At 40.9% G+C, this 23,315-nt stretch overlaps 1 pseudogene; it reads left to right on the top strand.

Moving 5' to 3' along the window:
* The first annotated feature begins 934 nt into the window (after positions 1-934).
* Positions 935-16,278, top strand: LOC108516001 (14-3-3 protein theta pseudogene; annotated as a pseudogene).
* Positions 16,279-23,315: the final 7,037 nt, after the last annotated feature.

Raw genomic sequence — 23,315 nt, forward strand, 5'->3', positions numbered from 1 at the left:
CTCAAACAATCCTCTTGCTTTGGTCTCCCAAAGTGTTGAGATGACAGGTGTGAGCCACTGCACCTTGCCTCTTAAAGATCTTGAATGTGAACTTGATTGGACCCATTGAGGTGACACAGAACTTTCATCCCCTGATCAGAAAGGCCAGGGGAAGAGTAATTAATGTTTCTAGCCCAGATAGGAGACTGTCTGTGTTTGATGGTAGCTAATGCATTTCTAAGTATGGTGTAGAAGCTTTTTCTGGCAGTCTGAGGCAAGAGCCTCACTGCTGAGGAAGACTTGACCATTGCTGAAGGAGTGTACTCCTGAATGATTGGCCTGGGTTGCATTCTTACCGATGTCATCTGAAATGAGGGCCTTTGGAAGTGGAATGTCCAAATCTTGAAAATGTATAAGATAATTCATTAGGGAATGCAAAGGAGATATTAGGACTTAGATTTATTCTTATTGCTATTCCTTTAAAATGTCTACCTGTTTCAAAACCAATGTAATATTACTATAAGACACATATGCACACGAATATATATTTTATATATACAAAATATATAAATATACCCCCATATGGGAATGATGGGAATAGGTCTGTTACTAAAGAATTAATTGCTTATTAATTAAGTACCTTAAGTCACTAAACCTGACTCATGGTTCCTATGAGGAAAGAGTGAACATCAGAGAGTTAATTTAAGGGCAATGCTGTGTCAAGTGCTCTATTTACTCCTTTCAGAAACTCTGAGTTAGACAAAATTCTCCACAGCCAAATAAGCCAGAATCTGAACCCAGTTCTGTGGGTGAAAAAATTCCGTCATGGCTATACAATAAATACAATAAATACAAATGCAGGTATATACCAGATGCTCAGGGGCACCAATGACAGGGTGACTTACCTTCTCTTGGTGCAGAGAGAAGACTTCACAAAGGAACTGAGTTCTAACCCATGCAGGTAGGTAAGAAGAGAAAAGGCATTCTGGGTGAAAGGAGGAGACAGGGATAGCAATGAACTTGGATATTCAAGGAAATAAATGCCTCTAAGCATGGCTGTTGCAGAGGGTGGGTCAGTGAGAGTGATATGAGACTGGGCTGGCAAGTGGCAGCACTAACACCTCTCTCCTCTTGAAGCTTTTCGGATCTGGTAAGGAAGCAGTCTGTATTTCTTGTCTCTTTGAGTTTGTACTTGGACATTGTCCCCAGATGCCTAGGCATACTCTTTCACGTCTTTTCCTGACTTATATGCCTTTCTTAAAATATTTTGCCTTGGACATTCTTTGTAAAGAAGGGATAGGATTGATTAAGTCAGTGTCATCACCTGATGGGCTCTTCCTGCCTACTGCACAGACAAAACCAGTTCACTGAGACTGTGGTATTACAGTAAATAAATAGTTTAGCTGACATGAGGCCAGCCATGTAGAACTGGAATTATCTCTCAAATCAGTCTTTCCAAAGGCTCAGAGGTGAGGGGTTTTTAAGGAGAGTTTGGTGGGCAGGAAACTAGGGAATAGGTGTCACTGATTGTCTAGGGATACAATGATGGGGGTGTGGAGAATGGTCCTCATGCGCTGAGTCTGCCTCTGGGGCCACAGGACCAGTTAAGTCATAAGCCATGAGTCCAGGTGGTATCAGTCAGTTGCCTGAATCCAAAAATCTAAAAAGACAAGTCTTAGGTTTTGCTATAGTGACATTATCTTTAGGAGCAATTGGGGAAATAAAAAAATCACGTGACTTGAGCAGTAAAGAATTACAGAAACTACACATATCTTCTACAGTTGATTTTCTTTTCTTCTTCTTCTTCTTCTTTTTTTTTTGAGACTGAGTCTCACTCTGTTGCCCAGGCTAGAGTGCAGTGGCATGATCTCAGCTCACTGCAACCTCTGTCCCGAGTTCAAGGGATTCTCAAGCCTCAGCCTCCTGAGTAGCTGGGATTACAGGTGTGAGCCATCACGCCTGGTGAATTTTTGTATTTTTAGTAGAGATAAGGTTTTACCATGTTGGCCAGGCTGGTCTCAAACTCCTGACCTCAGGTGATCTGCCCTCCTCAGCCTCCCGAAGTACTGGGATTACAAGCATGAGCCACTGCAACCTGGCCTTATTTTTTTAAATGTAAATATATTATATTTTCATATTCTGCAGCATGCCCCTTTTATTCAAGATAGCTTGTCAATCTATGCATATTCATACATGTAGATCTTGTCCTTTTTAGCTGCTGTATAATATTCTATTAAATTTATGCCTTTTTTAGATTAATAAACCCTTGTTTTCCATTTTTCATTGCTAAGAACCACGCTACAATGAACATCCTCCTAAATGCCTCATTGTGCGTATATACAAGTGATTCTCTAGTACATACCCAGAAATCAAATTTCTGGTCACATTAAAAATATGTATTTATTTTAAAATATCAATTTAAAATTTTTAATTAAAAGTACATACATATGGTAAAAATACTTCAATAAAAGAGGTGTGCAATGAAATGTAAGTTTTGGCAGGGCCAGTGACTCATGCCTGTAATCCCAGAACTTTGGGAGGTCAAGGTTGGTGTGTGCTTGAGCTCAGGAGTTTGAGATCAGCCTGGGCGATACGGCAAAATCATGTCTCTACAAAAAGTAAAAAAAAAATTAGCCAGGCATGGTGGTGCACACCTATAGTCCCACCTACTCAGGAGACCAAGGTGGTAGGATTGCTTGAGCCCAGGAAGTTGAGACTATAGTGAGCCATGTTCACGCCACTACACTCCACCCTGGGCAAGAAAGTGAGACTCTGTCTCAAAAAATAAAGAAATGTAAGTCTTTCCCTCTCCCTCAGGATTGTCTCCCAGTTTTCCTGTTCTCTCCCCTAGAGGAAAGCTAGTTTCTTGGGTAATTTTCTAGAGTTATTCAGTGTCCCATTTTAACATAAATATTGCTTTATGATACATTCTATTATGTACTTTGCTTTTTTATTTGAAGCAATCTCAAATACGCAGAAAAGTTGCAAACACAGTGTAAAAAGCCTTTTTTTTTGGAATTGAGACCAAGTTGCTAACATGATGCCCCATCACATTTGAATACTTTAGTTGTATTTCCTATTAACAAGGACATTCTCCTACAGAGCCACTATGTAGCCATCAACATCAGCAAACGGACATTGTTACATTACTACCATCTAATCTTAGACCCTATTTATGTTTCACCCATTGACCAGATATTGTTCTTTGTAGTCAAAGATTCAGTTCTGAGCCATATATGGCAGTTAGTTGTCATGTCTCTTAGCCTTTTTCAGTCTGGAACAATTCTTCAGTCTTTCCTTGCCTTTCATGCCTGTGATGGTTAATACTGAGTGTCAACTTCATTGGATTGAAGGATGCAAAGTATTGATCCTGGGTGTGTCTGTGAGAGTGTTGCCAATGGAAATTAGAGTCAGTGGGCTGGGAAAGGCAGATCCACCTTTAATCTGGGTGGGTACCATCTAATCAGCTGCCAGGGTGGCTACAATACAAAGCAGGCAGAAAAACATGAAAAGATTAGACTGGCCTAGCTTCCCAGCCTATATCTTTCTCCAGTGCAGGATGCTTCCTGTCCTTGAACATCAGACTCCAAGTTCTTCAGTTTTGGGACTTGAACTGGCTCTCTTTTCTCCTCAGCTTGCAGACGGCCTATCGTGGGACCTTACGATCATGTGAGTTAATACTTAGTAAACTCCCCTTTATATATGTATCTATCCTATTAGTTCTGTCCCTCTGGAGAACCTTAATGCAATGTACAAGGTTTTGTACAAAACCTTTTTGTACAAAAAAAATAGTACAAATTCATGGGGTTATATGCATAGATTGCATATTGGTCAAGTCAATGCTTTTAAGGTATCTATCACCCAAATAATGTGCATTGTACCCATTAACTTTCTTTCTCATCATCTGCCTCCTCCCAACCCCTCTCCCTTCCAAGTCTCCATTGTCTGCCATTCTACTTGCTATGTCCATGTGTACACATTTTTTAGCACCCATGTATGAGTGAGAACATGAGGTTTTTGACTTTCAGTGCCTGGCTTGTTTCAGTTAAGATAATGACCTCCAATTCCATCCATGTTGCTGCAAAATACATGATTTTATTATTTATGGCTAAATAGTGTATATATATAATTTTCTTTATCCATACATCTATTGATGGACATTTAGATTGATTTCATATCTTTGCTATTGTGAATAGTGCTGTGATGAACATACAAGTACAGATATCTTTTTGATATATTGATTTACTTCCCTTTGGGTAGATACTCAGTAGTGGAATTGCTGGATTGAATGGTAATTCTATTTTTAGTTTTTTGAGAAATCTCCACATTATTTTCCATAGAGATTGTACTAATATACATTACTACCAAGAGTGTATGAATTCCCTTTTCTCCATGTCTTGTCAACTCTTTGTTTTTTTTCTGATAATAGCTGGGATAGATAAGATGATATCTCATTGTGGTTTTACTTTGCATTTCTGAGAAATTTTTCATATATCTGTTGCCCATATGTATGTCTTCTTTTGAAAAATATCTATTCATATCCTTTGGTCACTTTTTTTTGAAGCAGGGTCTCACTCTGTCACCCAGGCTTTGAGTGCATTGGAATGATTTTGGCTCACTGCAACCTCTGCTTACCAGGCTCAAGGGATCCTCCCACCTCAGCCTCTTGAGTAGCTGAGACCACAGGCACATGCCACCGCATCTGGCTAATTTTTTTTGTGTGTGTGTGAAGAAAAAGTTTTACGGTGTTTTCCAGGCTGGTCTTGAACTCCTGGGCTCAAGCAACCTACCTGCCTTGGCCTCCCAAAGTGCTGTGATTACAGGCATGAGCCACCGTGCTCAGCTTTTGCCTACTTTTTAATGGGGTGATTTGTTTTTGTTTTGGTTGAGTTGTTTGAGTTCCTTATATATTTTGGACATTAGTTTACTGTCAGATAAATAGTTTGCAAATATTTTCTCCCATTCTACATTTTTTTTTTTTTTTTGAGATGGAATCTCACTCTGTCACCCAGGCTGGAGTGCAGTGGCGCAATCTCAGCTCACTGCACTTTGATTCAGGTGGTATCTTTTAGGCTTCTCTACTGTAATTTCCTTTGGTAATTAGTAAGTATTTTGTAGGGAGGTAACTATGAAAATATGTAATTGTTGTATTGCCCATTAACTAATTAATTAATATCAATGTATTAGTCAGCTTAGGGGTACCATAAAAAACCCATAGATGTTCCCGACCTGGTAGAGTAGCATCTGGTTGGTGGTGCCCATCTCTGGTCTGTGCCCATGCTTGGTTCATGCGTTGGACACACGGAAGAAGGAAAAAAAATACCATAGAGTGGATGGCTTAAACAACAAAAATTACATTTCTCACAGTTCTGGAATCTGGAAAGTTCAAGATCAAAGTCCAGCCTGGTTTGGTTTCTGGTGAGGGCTCTCTTTCTTGCTTGTAGATGGCAGTCTTCTTGGTGTGTCCTCAGATGGCAGAGAGACAGATGTCTCTTTCTTTTTTTATAAAGCCCCACCTTTATAACTTCATTTAACCTTAATTAATTCACAAAGGCCCTATTTCCAAATACATATCTACACAGACATTGGGAGTTAGGCTTTCAACATACAACTTGTGGGAGAATACAATTCAGTCCATTAGTATGGACTCAAGGTTTCCTATCTTATTTAATTGGTTATTATCTATTGATTTCAATAATTATTTTGATGCTCAAATTGTCACTTGTTTAGCTGGTTGGCACCCCTTTCAAACCAGCTTGGCTCATCTTGTGTTTTCCCTGCATCAGCCCTGAAGTCAGCCATTTCTCCAAGCAGATTGTTTTCTTTCAATGGGGGAATGGTATTTAGAAGCCAAGATCTTAGTACTATGTGTTTGCATTACTATTGGGATCTTGCTGATTCCAGGCCCTCTCAGTGAGGAAGGGAACATACATACACACACACACACAGAGACACACACACACACAAAGATATTCCAGTTTAAGTATTGCTATGGTTTGAATATATTTCCCCAAAAGTTTGTTAGAAACTTAATCCCCAATGCAACAGTGTTGGGAGGTGGTGCCTAATAAGAAGTAATTAGGTCATGAGGGTGAAGCCCTTCATGTATGGATTAAGGCCATTTTTGAAGGAGTGGGTTGGTTATTGTGGGAGTGGGTTTCTGAAAAAAAAGAAGAGTTTGGATGATTTTCTTTCTCTGCCTTGTGAGCTCAAGTCCATCTTCCACTCACGTTATGATGCAGAAAGAAGACCCTAGCCAGATGACAGTGCCATGCTCTTGCACTTTCCAGCCTCCAGAATCATGAGCCAAATAACCTTCTATTATTTGTAAATTATCCAGTTTGTGGTATTCTGTTATAAGCAGCAGAAGATAGACTAAGACAAGTATCTATCCTATCTGTCTACCTAACGCTGCTATGTACTGAAGACTTTGACTTCACATTGTGAACAAAGGCTCTGAAAATGAGTTTGGAAGAAAGAGACTTTATTCCAGGGAACAAATTGCAAACTGGAGAGATGCAGCCTTCAGTGTAAAATGAAGGTGCATTCCAGAGAACAAAGAGAGGACTCAGGTATTGTAGCAAAATTTCTCTGCCCGGGTTCCCAATCAAGTCTATTTATGCAAATGAAGTATGGAAAAACTTAGTTCTGATTGGCCAGTGCAGCTGAGTTCTGACTGGTCAATACCACTGAGCCATGATTGGTTCATACAACTAAACCCTCAGTTGGAGGCAGGTGATCTCTGATTGCTTGGTTTCCAAGTCCCAACAGAAATTTCTGTCAGTTATTTCTTTCAGACTACCAAGGGGGGATATTTCTGGTTGCAGTTTATCGTGGCACCCACAATAGGAATTGCTTTGACTTGATTGTAGAAAGAAAGTTTCTATGATAGTTTTTTTTTTTTGAACTGGAGTCTCGCTCTTGTCACCCAGGCTGTAGGCTGGAGTGCAGTGGTACGATATTGGCTCACTGTAACCTCTGCCTCCTTTGTTCAAGTGATTCTTCTGCCTCACCCTCCTGAGTAGCTGGGGTTACAGGTGGGCGCCACCACGCCTGGCTAACTTTTGTATTTTTTTAAGTAGAGATGGGGTTTTGTCGTGTTGGCCAGGCTGGTTTTGAGTTCCTGACCTCAACTGATCCACCAGCCTCGGCTTCCCAAAGTGTTGGGATTACAGGCATGAGCCACCGCACCTGTTGGATAGTTTTAAAATATCTTTCTGAGAACACAGAGTATGAGACTGTTCCTGATATGGTTTGGATCTGTGTCCCCACCCAAATCTCATGTTGAATTTTAATCCTCAATGTTGGAGGAAGGACCTGGTGGGAGGTGGTTGAATCACAGAGACAGATTTCTCTTGCTTTGTTCTCATGATAGTGAGTGAGTTGAAACCGGATAATGGGCAGAGGTTGGAACAATTTGGAGGGCTCAGAAGAAGACAGGAAAATGAAGGAAAGTTTGGAACTTCTGAGAGACTTGTTGAATGGTTGTGACCAAATGCTGGTAGTGATATGGACAGTGAAGTCCAGGCTGAGGAGGTCTCAGATGAAGATGGGGAACTTAATGGAAATTGGAGCAATGGTGACTTTTATTATACTTTAGCAAAGAAGTTGGAGGCATTGTGTCTCTGCTCTAGAGATCTGTGAAATTTTGAGCTTGGGAGTGATGATTTAGGGCATCTGGTGGAAGAAATTTCTATGCAACAAAGCATTCAAGATATGACCTGGCTGCTTCTGGCAGCCTGTGCTTATATTCATGAGCAAAGGAATGACATAAAACTGGAACTGGAACTTATATTTAAAAGGGAAGCAAAGCATAAAAGTTTGGAAAATTTGCAGCCTGGCCATGTGGTAGAAAAGAAAACCCCATTTTCAGGGAAAGAATTCAAGTCAGCTACAGAAATTTGCTTAAGAGGAGCCAAATGTTAGTTATCAAGACAATGGGGAAAATGCCTTGAAGGCATGTCAGAGACCTTCACAGCAGCCCCTCCCATCACAGACCCAGAGGCCTAGAAGGAAAAATGGTTTCTTGGGCCAGGTCCAGGGCTCTGCTGCCCTGCACAACTTTGGGACACTGCTCCCTACACCCCAACTGCTCCAGCTCCAGCTATGGTTAAAAGGGCTCCAGATATATCTCAGGCCACTGCTCCAGAGGGTTCAAGCCATTAAGACTTGGCAGCTTCTTTATGGTGTTAAGCCTGTGGGTGTGCAGAGGGAAAAAGTTGAGGCTTGGAAGCTTCCACCTAGATTTCAGAGAATTTTTGGAAACACCTGGATGTCCAGGCAGAAGTCTGATGCAGGGGTGGAGGCCCCTCATGGAGAACCTCTACTAGGACAGTGTGGAGGGGAAAAATGGGGTTGGAGTTCCCACAGAGAGTCCCCACTGGGGTACTGCATAGTGGAGCTGTGAGAAGAGGGCCACCATCCTCCAGACACCAGAATGGTGGATCCACTGGAGCTTGTACCATGTACCTGAAAAAGCTGTAGGTACTCAATGCCAGCCCTTGAGAGCAGCCATGGGAGCTGAACCCTGCAGGCTAGAGAGGCAATGCTGCCCAAGGCCTTGGGAGCCCACCCCTTGCATTAGTGTAGCCTACATGTGAGACATGGAGTCAAAGGAGATTATTTTGGGGTTTCAAAATTTAATGCCCTGCTGGGTTTTGGACTTGCATGGGACCTGTAGCCCCTTTGTTTTGGTGATTTATCACTTTTGGAATGGGTGTATTTATTCAATGCCATGTCACACCATTGTATCTTGGAAATAACTAACTTGTTTTTGGTTTTACAGGCTCACAGGTGGAAGGGACTTGCCTTGCCTCAGATGAGACTTTGGACTGTGGACTTTTGAATTAATGCTGAAATATGTTAAGATTTTGGGGGACTCTTGAGAAGGGATGATTGTATTTTGTAATGTGAAAAGAGCCTGAGATTTGGGAGAGGCCAAGGGCAGAATGATATGATTTGAACCTGTGTTCCTGCCCAATCTTATGTAGAATTATAATTCATAATGTTGGAGGAGGGGGCCTGATGAGAGGTGATTGGATCATGGGGGCAGATTTCCCCCTTGCTGTTCTCTTGATAGTGAGTGAGTTCTCATGAGGTCTGGTGGCTTAAAGGTGTATAGCACCTCCCCCTTCACTCTCTTCTTCCTGCTCCTGCTTGTAAGATGTGCCTACTTCCTCTTTGCCTTCTGCCATGATTGTAGGTTTTCTGAGGCCTTCCCAGCCATGCTTCCTGTAACTTTGGCCACCTCAGTTAACCATGGGGAGTTCATTTTGTCTGTTGGCCAGGGTCATACTTTTGACATTTCCTTCCCTTTGGTTGAAACCTGCCATGGGCAGCAATGATGACCAGTGTTATGTCTTTGTTCCATATTATTGTTGAAGTGATGTGGCTACCTGCTCTGGGTCCATCTACTCCCTTGGTGGGACTTCTGTGACTGAGAGACTCATAGCCAATTTGAACAGCCTGGGCCAGGCAAGGTAGAAAGTCAGGTAGGCACCTGTTAATTGTCTAGGAGTGTTCCTTGTTGGAGTTTGGCAGAGGCATCAGGAAATTAGGAGAACTCAGTGTGTAGTCCAGTCTACAGGTAGATAACAAGGATCTGAAAACAATGGACAGGTCTACAATCTAGTAACAGTTATATTATAGTTTTTCTTTGGAAACATAAGTTTTTCTTTTCACACTGATTTTATAGGAATCTTAAATTTAAAACCTTTTGAGTTTAGGAAGCCAAACCAAGGCAAACTTCAGATTTCATTTACAGTCGTAGTGTCCTTGGGCATGCCTGGAAGTAGCAATTTTGACTCACTTACTCTAAGCTTGGGAACTCTTGAAGCCAGGCATTTTATGTACATTCTTAAATATGACATTTCATTCAAAACCTTGATATTGTAACTGAGAATTCCAGTTGAGTATCCTGCTTATAGGGAGCATGTAAATAAAATAAGAATACTCACAAATAGTTTCTAAATTTTGGAATTTCAAGTAGGGAGAAAAAGCAAATTCTTCCACCTTTGTTAACAAAAGGATATTTTACCAAATTATTACTAGCTATAAATAGATTATGAAGTAAAATTTCCTTGAATCTGAAAAACAAAACATTTAAGAACAAGAATGCTCTAAATAAAAGTCATAAAACATTATCCTTATCAGTTACTTAATTTCATGCAATCAATTTTGCCTTGCTTGATACTGATCAGCAGTTCCATGAAAAGAAATTTTGGACTATAGCTGATTGACAACGCATATCACTATATCTCAGAATTTTATCACATACAATTTTGAAACACATTTTAATAACATTTACACAAATGCAACTTAAAGAAAGATAAAAATAATTTTTATTTGACAATGCTTCCTAATAATATCTCTACAAGATGAAGTAAAAAAGATTTAATTTAGGGCTTTGATCCCAGGAAACCTTCCAAAGATGTCACAAGGTTTAAAGTTCAAAGTATCTGATTCAGTAGAATCAAAGTCTGCTGCAAAGTAATATTTATTTAGCCAGACTGACAATCAAAATACATCAAAAGCAATAGAAAAAGTTACATGAATGTAAAAACCTTAACCCTTTTAAAGCTCAGTTTTCCTAAGTAATAAGAAACCTAATAAAGATAACTTGAAGCACAGGAAATTATCTTGGTAAAACAGAATCTTCGTTTCCTAGGCCAATTGCCCAAAAGGCAAAGAAAAGAAAACCTCCTGCAATGTGATTGCTTTTTCTTTTGGTAAGTTCATTTAGATAACCTGAAAGTTAAACCTGATTAAAAGTGAACTGGCAGAACCAGAAAAATGTTACAGGAGTCAAAAAAAGTTTGAAGGAGAATGTTATCATCCCAACCAAGCAAAAACCATATCTTTTTAGGATCGAAAGGAGAGCTGTATTTCCAACTTGAAACTAGGGAAAGAAGTTAGATAGATTCCAGGGAGAAATGTGGCAGAAATAGAAATTGTTTGTAATTGAGAGGATGACTGTCAAAGAAACAAATTTCAGAATTAATGAAAACCTCTTATAATTTTACTAAGAGCAAATCCACATTCTAAGAAAACCTTGCTATTCTAACACAGGGGACAAAATCTGCATCAGTGTGTTTTTCACATCGAAGTTCAATCCCTAGTAAGACACATAAATAATTTCCCTCCAATTGTAGACAAAGTGATGACACAGAAAATTCCCTCTATAAATGCTCTTTTCATAAACCTTATCATGACTTAGACCATTTACGATATGCTTGGACTTTCTGCTTTTTCTTACACTTTCTCTTTCTTAACTAACCAATCACTTTAGGAGAAAAATTTGCCACATAGCATTCTTTCTTATACAAAATAATCCTCTTTCTTTTCAACCTTCCTTACCAAAAATACATCAGATTCTTCTCATATACTTACATATGAAATGGTCTTTTTCATTTCTAGTAGTTAAATCACACATTAGTTATAATGTCAACTCTTAGAAACCCTAATTTTCAATGAAAACCCAGGAAGTTATCAATTTTTTTTGAGATGGAGTCTTGCTGTGTTCCCCAGGCTGGAGTGCAGTGGTGTGATCTCGGCCCACTGCAAGCTCCGCCTCCCAGGTTCACGCCATTCTCCTGCCTCAGCCTCCTGAGTAGCTGGGACTACAGGTACCCACCACCATGCCCAGCTAATTTTTTGTATTTTAGTAGAGACAGGGTTTCACCATGTTAGCCAGGATGGTCTTGATCTCCTGACCTCGTGATCCACCTGCCTCAGCCTCCCAAAGTGCTGGGATTACAGGTGTGAGCCACTATGCCTGGCCTCAATTTTTCTTTTGTGACAGAGTCTCACTCTATCACCCAGGCTGGAGTGCAGTGGTGCAATTTTGGCTCACCTCAACCTCCGCCTCCCAGGTTCAAGCGATTCTCATGTCTCAGCCTCCCAAGTAGCTGTGACTACAGGCACGTACCACTACACCTGGCTAATTCTTGTATTTTTAGTAGAGATGGGGTTTCACTGTGTTGGTCAGGGTAGTCTCAAACTCCTGACCTCAGGTGATCCACTTGCTTTGGCCTCCCAAAGTGCTGGGATTACAGACACGAGCCACCACACCCAGCTAGAAGTTATCAACTCTTAACCACCAATCACATATCAAAAATCCATGAATACACATTTTACAATTTCCAGAGACACAGGCTTTCTAACAAAACAACTCTTTAATATGAAACAGGACATTTCTACTAACAGATTCACATAACTTTTGTTTTCCTTGGAAATAAGAAGTCAGCAGTATATGAGCCTATACTTATATTCAGCAACCAATATCTCAGCATTATATTTTATCTGGAAATGATCTAGACATTCAATGAACATCCATCATTTAATTTAGCTTAATGGATCTCTAGGGGTATACTTACTGAAGAGATTTTAAAAACCTTCCCAAGTAAACATATCACAAAACATAAACCAATTTACAAAATTTATCCTGTCCAAATTCACCAAATCCATTCACTCTCAAAGAATTATGCCTAGAAAATTTAAAGAGACGTCAAACAAATCTAGTCATTATCCCACGCTGTTTCTGTCAACCAATTGTACATTATTGCATTCCAGGCAAATATTATAAAAGCAAGAACTCTAAAGTTAAATACGTGCACATTTTGCTGATAACTCAGAAGATGTGGCCATTTTCATCAAACCAACAATGTTAGTCTAGTCCCATCTGCCAAAAGATGACTAAATCATATTAACTTGAAAAGTATTTCAGCTTATTTGCTTAATCTATGGGTATTCTTTTATTTTTTTGTAAGAGATGGGCTCTCACGGTCACCTAGGGTGGAGTGCAGTGGCCCAGTCATAGCTGACTGCAGCCTCAGAGTCCTGGGCTCAAGTGATCCTTCCACCTCAGTGTCCTGAGGAGCTTGGATTACAGGCACAAGCCATTGCACCTGGCAAGTACTCATTTATTTATAAAACAATTTGGAACTATAGACAATATATGAATAGATATGTAAACATGTATGTACACAAAAATACAGACACAAATAAAGATCTTATAGCTTTCATTTTAAAACTTAGCCATGAGTTAAGTAAAACTCATTAGTTTCAAAAAACAATTTGATTCCAACTGCATTTCTGTAAATGGAATGGGCTGAAATTTATCTGTTCCACATGGCTGAAGCCTTTACTGAGCTTTAAAGAAAATAGGGTAGCAAATTTATACCTCAAGCACAGAAAGAATTTAAGCTTTTTCAAGAAGTCTGGGTGTGTCAGAAGAGGATTAAAATGGATATCAAAGTAACATACAGCCACAGGAATTTTTCACAGGATTTTACAAGAAAACACACAGACAAGTTCAGAAAAAATTTAGAAATGTTTCCCAAATAACCAGCTGAAAGAGTGAAAGAGGCAGGAGAAAGTGAAGGATAAAGGACAGGTGGCAAAAAGATTTTCTGAAAGAAAGACTGGAAGAAGACAGGAAGACAGGAAGAGTGGCAGAAAGGGGAATGAAGACAGGAAGAGTGGCAGAAAGGGGAGTCTAGTGGAAGAAGTTTCTTCCAGAGGTTTTTTTCCAGCTTTAGTTTCAGGTTCACAAGCTCTAATTGCTCTTTCTATTTCATGAAGGCATTCACTCAATTTGGAATTTTATTTTTCTTTCTCTCTCTCTGTCTCTCTCTCTTTTTTTTTCTTTTGAGACAAGGTCTCACTCTGTCACCCAGGCTGGAGTGCAGTGGTGTGATCTCAGCTCATTGCAGTCTCCGCCTCCCTGATTCAAGTGATTCTCATGCCTCAGCCTCACAAGTAGCTGGGACTAGAGGTGTGCACCACCACGCCCAGCTAAGTTTTGTATTTTTAGTAGAGATGGGATTTCACCATGTTTCCCAGGCTGGTCTCGAACTCCTGACCTCAAGTGATCCACTCACCTTGTCCTCCCAAAGTGCTGGGATTTTAGGCATGAGCCATCACGTCCAGCCTGGAATTATTTTATCTTAAGGGAGGCAATAGTAGCCTTTTGATTCTGTTTAGAATTTTCTAAAGAACAAACCGAAATGCCCATCAATGATAGACTGGATAAAGAAAATGTGGTACATATTCACCATGGAATATTATGCAGCCATAAAAAGGAATGAGATCATGTCCTTTGCAGGGACATGGATGAAGCTGGAAACCATCATCCTCAGCTAACTAACCCAGGAATAGAAAACCAAACACCATATATTCTCATTCATAAGTGAGAGCTGATCAGAGAAAACACATGGACACAGGGAGGGGAACAACACACACTGGGGCCTGTTGGGGGGTGGGGGAAAGTGGACAGAGAGCATCAGGACAAATAGCTAATGCATGTGGGGCTTAAAACGTAGATGATGGGTTGATAAATGCAGCAAACCATCATGGCTCATGTATACCTATATAACAAACCTGCATGTTCTGCACATGGGTCCCAGAACTTAAAGTAAAATAAAGTAACTTTCAAAAGGGCCAGTTGCAGTGCAGAGAGCCCCTAGTCCTGGGAAACAAGAGGCAGCCACTCCCTTGCCTGTCATGAACACACATTCTTGGGAAACCTGGTGCTAAACCATTTGTAGATAACTTGCTTCAAAAAAAAAAAAAAAAAAAAAAAAAAAAAAAAAAAAGCCAATTGGGAAAAAAGACTTTCTATCTGCAGCCATACCACCTGAATGTGACAGATCTCATCTGAAAAAAGAAACACTTTCCATTATCTCTGACAGTTTTGGTGTTATCTATTCCAATTGTGCATGCAGGAACATTTGAAATTTCAAAAGAGCTCCATATCTGCCAAGGAAGTTTAGGATTATCCTATGTAATTTTTGTCCAGAGACCTAGCCAATTGTAACTCCCTGGATTATAATTTTTGCTTATAAAGCCAGCTGAGAGTGCTGAAAAGTGGCTGATCAACAGAGAAAACTTGAAATACAAGCTACCCATTGCATTGACTTAACAAAGACATCCCTTCCCTTCCAGGGTCCATAGCGTGAATGTCTCCATGAAACCTTTGCACTGACCTGATAAATGCATCATTTCAAGTGCAGTAGGAGTCCATGCATCCTAGCAAAACTGAAGTGTAAGCATACCCCATGAAGCATGAGGGTACCCCACAAAGTGCAAGCGTATCCCACAAATGGTTACCTTGTGGAGCCAGATGAGCAGACCTCCTTAAGAAAATTAAGTCTGTAGGACCTTAGCCAAGGCATGGGAATTTGAGAGGACTTACTGGAGGCAGCCCCGCTACTCACCTCCCATCCTGAAGACAACTAAGGCCAAGAAGACAACTGAGTCCAAGGGGCTCTTGCAGGCCCAAATGTATTGGTTTAGGATGATGTAGGGAGGAGAGTTGTAGTTTGCTTTGAATCCTACTTCTGATGCCAAGAATGTGAATGAAAGTTCTCTGAAAAAGGGAGTGCCAGGGTGGGCCCATGGGCCTCCTCCAGCGATGCTGGGCTTGAGGGCCTGAGCAAGGCACTGCCCTCACGGAGTGACCAGGCTCTCCTCAGGGATGGCTTTGAGTGGAAGCTCTTGAGAACTCCTCTCAATCTGGCTTGGGGCTTGCCCTCACTCTCCTCATCTTCTGCCTCTGTCCCAGTCCCAGCCCTGTGCCTGCCACAGAGAAGATGGTGCTGATCCTAGAAGGCCAAGCTGGCTGAGCTGGCCAGATGTTACAACTACATCACTACCTGTGTGAAGGCTGTGACTGAGCAGGGCACCAAGCTGTTTAACAAGAAGCTCAACCTGCTTTCAGCAGCCTACACAAACACAGTCAGGGGATCACAGGTCTGCCTAGAGGGTCATCTTGAGCATTGAGCAGAAAACTGTTACCTCTGACAAGAAGTTGCAGCTGATTAAGGACTATCAGGAGAAAGTGGAGTCTCAGCTGAGATCCATCTGCACCACAGTCCTGGAATTGCTGGGTAAGAATTAATAGCTGATGCAACTAATCCAGAGAGTAAGGTCTTCTAATTGAAAATGAAGGGAGATTACTTCCTGTACCTTGCCTAAGTTGCAAGTGGTGATGATTGAAAACAAAGATTGATAATTCCCAAGGAGCTTACCAAGAGGCATTTGATATAAGCAAGAAAGAGGCAATTCACACACCCAATCTACCTGGGACTTGCTCTTAACTTTTCTGTATTTTACCATGAGATCCTTAATAATGCAGAGTTCACTGACATGCTGAATAAAACAGATACACTGTGGAACTTGATACACGGAATAAAGATTCATACAAAGACAGCACCCTTATCTGCTTAGAAACAACCTAACACTATGGCTATCACACAGTGCAAGGAAGAATGTGATGTAGTAGAAGGGGCTGAAAACTAAATGCATAAAAGGTGTCATCCTTCCTCCCTTCAAGAAACCTTTTTACACATCTCCTTTCCTTATTCCACTTGGATTTCCTATAGCAAAGAAACCCATTCATGTGTTTGGAATCAACTGTTTATAGTCTTTTCACACTGCAGCTTTGGGAAAACTCTATTCCCTGATTTGTGTTTGTCTTGGCCTTCCTGGTGTGCAGTTACTGCTATAGAAAAGCATTCATAGCTTAATTTCATGTAAACATAAGACCTTCCAAATGCTTATGTAGAGGAATAAAAAATGTATCTGGTATTTAAGTAATCTGAACCAGTTTTGCAAACGACTGTGTTTTGTATTACTGTGAAGATATAAAAATGCAGTTAATTATAATTTAAAGAATGTTCTGCCAAGACTGGCTTGGTTGTGGAGACCCTAACCCAGCAGTGCTAGAGGAATTAAAGACACACACGGAGAAATATAATGTGTGGAGTGGGAAATCAGGGGAATGACAGCCTTCAGAGCTGAGAGCCATGAACAGAGATTTACCCATATATTTATTGACAGCAAGCCAGTGATAAACATTGTTTCTATAGATTATAGATTAACTAAAAGTATTCCTTATGGGAAACAAAGGGATGGGCCGAAACAAAGGGATAGGCTCTGGCTAGTTATCTGCAGCAGAAACATGTCCTTAAGGCACAGATCGCTCATGCTGTTGTTTGTGGTTCAGGAAGGCCTTTAAGCGGTTTTCCACCCTGGGTGGGCCAGGTATTCTTTGCCCTCATTCTGGTAAGCCCACAGCCTTCAGTGTGGGCATCATGGCCATCATGAACATGTCACAGTACTGCAGAGATTTTGTTTATGGCCAGTTTTGGGGGCCTATCCTCAGCAGTGTTCCACATAACTTCTTAATTTCTACATTCCCTCCCTTACTTTTGGGGGTTTCTTCTTAATAAACAACTTTTCCATGCTCTTAATGTATTCTTTTTAGTAGAAATCCAGAAATATCAGATTGAATGGAAAAGCGCTTGCCATTTCTGGGTTGAGGTGTCACAAATTGAAATGTCTCCTATATCACATATTATGGAGGTCACGTGTATCTGTGGAAAGAGTAAATAAGAGTTTCCTTATTCACTCTTCCTTTGCTGCTGTTGAAGTTGGCAGCTTTCCTTCCCAATAAAAATTCATTTACACTTCCTGCCTTTATAGTTCTGGTATCTACTTTACTGTGTAATAGAAGTAGCATGTTGCTGCCAGAACACCAGCATTTCTTTTGGCAAACTGAAGTACATGTCACTTCTTAACACACTAGAAAGGGGAAACAAAGTACACAAGTCCAAGTCTAAAACGTTAGTACTTTTCCATGCAGATTTGTGTATATGTAAAAGGATGTCCTGTTTGTTTAGTGATTGTTATTTAGTTGGGCAACTATTGTGTGTTGCTCATCATTGACTATAGTCCCAAAAAAGCCTTGTGAAAATGTTATGCCCTATGTAACAGCAGAGTAACGTAAAATAAAATTACATTAAAAGTAATGGCAGAACCACAATTACTATTGCACCAACCGAATATAAACCATTTACTATGGCTTTGTAACAATTGCATATTCCTATATTAAGGGACAGGTGAATTTACTACTTTCTAAAGTTTATTGATAATTCCCTTTTGTGTAAAATGTAGTAGTGATACCTATATTTCTGCATCATGATACACTTGTCTAGTGATGCCTGGACATGTACAGGATTGGTTTGCATTTCTTGGAATGTTTTACTATGTATCAGTCTCCTGGGCCATCTCTTCCTCAGATATAAATGATAACTGGTTAAGTGTCATGTGAAATAAAGTGGACATTTTAAAACTTAAAAAAAAGGTTATCTGAAAAGGAATTTGGAGGAAAGTAACTTTATTCCAGTAAACAATTTCCAAGCTGGGTAGACCCAGCCTTCAGCGTAAAATGAAGGTGCATTCCAGAGAGCAAAGAGAGGTTTTGGTTTTATAGCAAAAGTTCCTTTCCAGGTTGTCAGTCAGGTCTGTTTATGCAAATGAAAGTTTGAAACTTCCTTAGTTCTGACTCATTGGGGTAGCTAAGCCCTGATTGGTTGATACAGCTGAACCCTGATTGGCAGTGGCAGGTTATTGCTGATTGGTTTGTTTTCAAGCCCCAAACCAGAAGTCTCTGTCAGGTGTTTCTTTAAAATGGCCGATGGGGGTGGTTGCTGGCCCCAGTTTATCTTAACAGCAACAGGAACTGGTTTAGCTTGATTATAGAAATGGAGGTCCCATGATACTTTTACAACATCTTCTGAGAACAGAGTACATGACTTTTCCCAAATCCAGCCGTGGCCACTTGGCTCTGTTTTAAATTTGAGCACCTCAGTTACCATGGGGAGTTTATTTTGTCTGTGGGTCAATGGTGTGCTTTAAGGTGGATACCTTCAATGCCAATTCAACATCTCAGGGTTCATTCCAGTTTTCTCCTGTGATATTGTGAAATATATATTTGACTTTCATCCCCATCTCCTTAAATATAGCTCCTTAAATCCTTGGAATCTCTAGAGCGATAAGAGTGTCTTTTGTATGCTAATGAGATGACTGGTGGCTGGGACCCTAGTTTCAGATGGAGGCTGGTTGCCAGGGCAACCAACCATGTAGATTAGAGGATTGGAAATTTCAGTCCATCCCCCCACCCCCCTCAACCTCTGGGGAGCAGAGAGTGGATGAAGGTTGAGTTGATAATCCAATGGCCAATGATTTAATTAATTATGTCTACATAATGAGGCTTCCATTAAAAACCCAAAGAACCCAAAAGGACTGAGTTCTGGAAGCTTTCAGATAACTGAATACATGGAGTTGCCTGGAGGGAGTTCTGGGGAGGGCATGAAAGCTTTGTGTCCTTCCTACTAGCCTCATTCCATGTGCCTCTCCCATCTGGCTGTTCATGTGTATCCTTTGTCATATCCTTAATGATAAATGGTAAATTAAGTGTTTCCCTGAGTTCTGGGAGCCATCCTAGTAACTTAATCAAACAGGAGGAGGGGAGAGCGGGAAGCCCAATTTATAGCTGATCTGTCAGAATTATATATGACAACCTATTACAATTGGTGTCTGAAGTGGGAATAATCTTATGGGACTGAGCCCTCAACCTATGGAATCTGACATTATTTCCAGGTAGATAGTATTAGAATTGAATTGAATTAGAAGACACTCAGCTGTATCCTTTGGAGACTCTGCTGGAGAATTGGTTGCTGGTGGTGTGAAAGGAAAATATCTTGGATCCCCAAAATCACTAAGCTAAAGGGAAGAGTCAAGCTGGGAACTGCTTAGGGCAAACCTGCCTCCCATTCTATTCAAAGTCATCCCTCTCCTCACTGAGATAAATGTATAGCTGATTGTTGCCTTTGGAGAGGCTAATCAGAAACTCCAAAGAATGCTACCATTTGTCTTTTATCTACCTATGACCTGGAAGTCCCCTCCTGACTTTGAGTTGTCCAATCTTTCCAGGCCAAACCAATGTTCATCTTACGTGTGTTGATTGATGTTTCATATCTCCTTAAAATGTATAAAGCCAAAGTATGCTCTGACCACCTTGGGCACATGTCATCAGGACCTCCTGAGGCTGTGTCATGGGCACATGTCCTCAACCTTGGCAAAATAAACTTTCTAAATTAACTGAAACCTGTCTCACATTTTCAGGGTTCACTGTGGGAAAAATCCTCACACATCTGTGGCCACAGAAGTATTCTGTGTTAATTAAGTAGTCAGAGAGAGTGGTTGTTTCCTCTCTATATTTTTACATTTATCTTTCCATATTTCTTAATCCCTTCCCAGTGGGCACTCTAGTTTGCATTGCCCTTAGTAGATTTACTTATTGTTCAAAACTCTTGCCATTGCCCCCCCGCCTTTTTTTTTAGATGGAGTCTCACTCTGTCACCCAGGCTGGAGTGCAGTGGTGCAATCTTGGCTCACTGAAACCTTTGCCTCCCACATTTAAACAATTCTCCTCCCAAGCAGCTGAGAGTACAGGTGTCTGCCACCATGCCTGGCTAATTTTTGCATTTTTAGTAGAGACGGGCTTTCACAATATTGGCCAGTCTGGTCTCAAACTCCTGACCTCAAGTGATACACTTGCCTTGGCCCTCCAAAGTGCAGGAATTACAGGCATGAGCCACCATGCCTGGCCCACCATTTCCCCTCTTGTGTACATATTTCCTTCATGCCCCACTTGGGCTCCAACACTTCATCCCAACAGCTTTCCTTCATGGACTCCCTCTTCAACCTTTTTGTACTCTGACTCTTCCTTCTGGCCATTGTGGTTCCTGTCATGCACTGCCACCTCCCTTCAACATGCATGCTTACCTTGTTTTTGAATGGAACTATTCAGGAATGGACTGGTAGAGGAGAAGAAAAGAGAATCTTGCTTTTAGAAGTTTTTTTTTAAATCACTGACTTAAAATCACAATATTTTAAACTTATGTTTAAAATTGGAATATTACAGATAAAACCAAGGGCTCTTTTGATCATTATCCCTAATTCTGCTCTCCTTACTGTTTCTCAGGAAGTAACTCACTGTTACTAGTTTGATGTGTATCCATCTAACCTTTAAAAATATAATTTTATATTTATATGTATGTTCCCAAAGAAAAGATATACAAATTAATCTTTTAAATTTTGTTCCCCAGTTTAGGAAGAGCCATTGAGGCTAGAACATTTAGAATATGATGCAAAGTCTCTTCCTTGAACAAGGCTTACTTGGAGCATTAGTCAGGATTCTTTTGGTTGCTGGTGATAGAAATCCAACTCAAAGTGGCTTAGGCAAAAAGAGACTATTGGCTAATATAATTGGGAAGTTCAAGGTATAGGAACACTAGGAAAACAGCAAGGACACAGACCACATACTTATGTGCATCTAGGTCAGCAGTCAGTGCACCTCCATCTGGAGCAGTAGGAGTGAAAATAGCAGAAGTAGCAAGATATCCACCTCCCGGCCGGGCGCGGTGGCTCAAGCCTGTAATCCCAGCACTTTGGGAGGCCGAGACGGGCGGATCACAAGGTCAGGAGATCGAGACCATCCTGGCGAACACAGTGAAACCCCGTCTCTACTAAAATACAAAAAATTAGCCGGGCGAGGTGGCGGGCGCCTGTAGTCCCAGCTACTTGGGAGGCTGAGGCAGGAGAATGGCGTGAACCCAGGAGGCAGAGCTTGCAGTGAGCGGAGATCGCGCCACTGCATTCCAGCCTGGGCGACAGAGCAAGACTCCGCCTCAAAAAAAAAAAAAAAAAAAAAAAAAAAAAAAAAAAAAAAAGATATCCACCTCCCAACATTATGTAATACATGAAAGTAGAATGAAAGAAACATCTGTCAAGGAGAGATTTTGTAAATTCTAGCTAGTATCCCACACAGCAAGTTTGATGAATTGCATGTTGTGCAATTCTAGTTGGCAATTCAATGGACAAATCCCAGCTTTGTTCTGGGACATTTTAATACAGACAGGATGAAGAACAGTGGATGAAACTCTAAAGGTTCAACATCTTAGTATGCAGTATTCTGTTTGAAGAGAAAACATTCACAGAAAAAACTAACCAGATAGATTCACAGCCTTAAACTGTGTCATTAGTACACTGTCCCTCTCCATCTCATGGTTCCATTCTCATTGTGTTGATGTCATTCTCAGTTAAGTTGTCTCCTTGACATGGTCAGGATGGCCAGTAGTCAAGACTGCATTCCATCTGCATTGCAAGTTTCATAATAATTTTAGCACAAATCCCAGGATTGACTCTCATTGGCCTGGCTTGGGTCATAATATTGCAGGAATTAGGAGGACAAGAGAGACCTTGGGGTGTATACAAGAGGATCTTTTTTGAGTACACTCAGACCCAGCAGACTTAACATCCAAAAACTTGGCCTAGAACAAAGACAGCACTTGACTTTTATACACTTCAAAATGGGGACAGGCTAGCTTGAAGCAGGCTTACCATGGCACAAAAGCAAGTATACAGAGGCAGAACAAAGACAGTTAATCAAATTGTGACAGGTTCATAACTCAGGATTACACATGATCATTGCTATGCAGCCCAGATGTTTGTTATCTGGGTTTGCCATAGTGCCTAGCATGGCCTATTCCATGACCTTCACTATGGTGCCCAGGTGACTGTATCTCAGGCCTGCTTAGGCAGTTTATCACCTTCACTATACCACTTAGATAAAACAGAATACTTGAAGTTACTAGTTACAGAGAACAGGAATCTATAAACTCATGCCTTAAGAGAAAGGAAAATTTGTTTTTCTCCTCCCTATGTTGAGGGAGTACTGGACAGTCTTCAGGGCACATTAGATAGTATTATCAAACTTTTCCTGTGTCTGAGCTGTGCCTGTTGCTGCCCCTGGAACAAGTCAGCCTAATACAGGAAAGCTTATTTCTCTTTTTAATTTTATTTATCTTTCTTTCTTTAATTTCCCACCTCAATAATCCATTCTCAATAATCAATCACTGTGCATGGGGGTAGAAATTAATACCCATTTTCTCCTTTTTATAGTAGTAAAAGGAATTTTCAGTATTGGGCATATTAGTGCTCAGTGAAAGAAATAATTTTCTAGCCTCTCTTCCATCTGGATGTAGACTTATGACTAAAATCTGGCTAATGGTATGCTGGCAAAAAATTGTGCAGTTTATAACTCACATCCCTGAAAGAAAGGAGTATGTGCTCCTTGTTCCTATTTTTGCTATTCTCTTGGTTGGAATTAAAACTTGGTGATGGCCGGGCGCGGTGGCTCAAGCCTGTAATCCCAGCACTTTGGGAGGCCGAGACGGGCGGATCACGAGGTCAGGAGATCGAGACCATCCTGGCTGACACGGTGAAACCTCGTCTCTACTAAAAAAATACAAAAACTAGCCAGGCGAGGTGGCGGGCACCTATAGTGCCAGCTACTTGGGAGGCTGAGGCAGGAGAATGGCGTAAATCCGGGAGGCGGAGTTTGCAGTGAGCTGAGATCCGGCCACTGCACTCCAGCCCGGGCGACAGAGCGAGACTCCGCCTCAAAAAAAACAAAAAAACAAAAAACA

This window comes from Rhinopithecus bieti, unplaced genomic scaffold (assembly GCF_001698545.2).
Source record: "Rhinopithecus bieti isolate Rb0 unplaced genomic scaffold, ASM169854v2 scaffold_35950, whole genome shotgun sequence".
In the NCBI taxonomy this organism is placed as follows: Eukaryota; Metazoa; Chordata; class Mammalia; order Primates; family Cercopithecidae; genus Rhinopithecus; species Rhinopithecus bieti.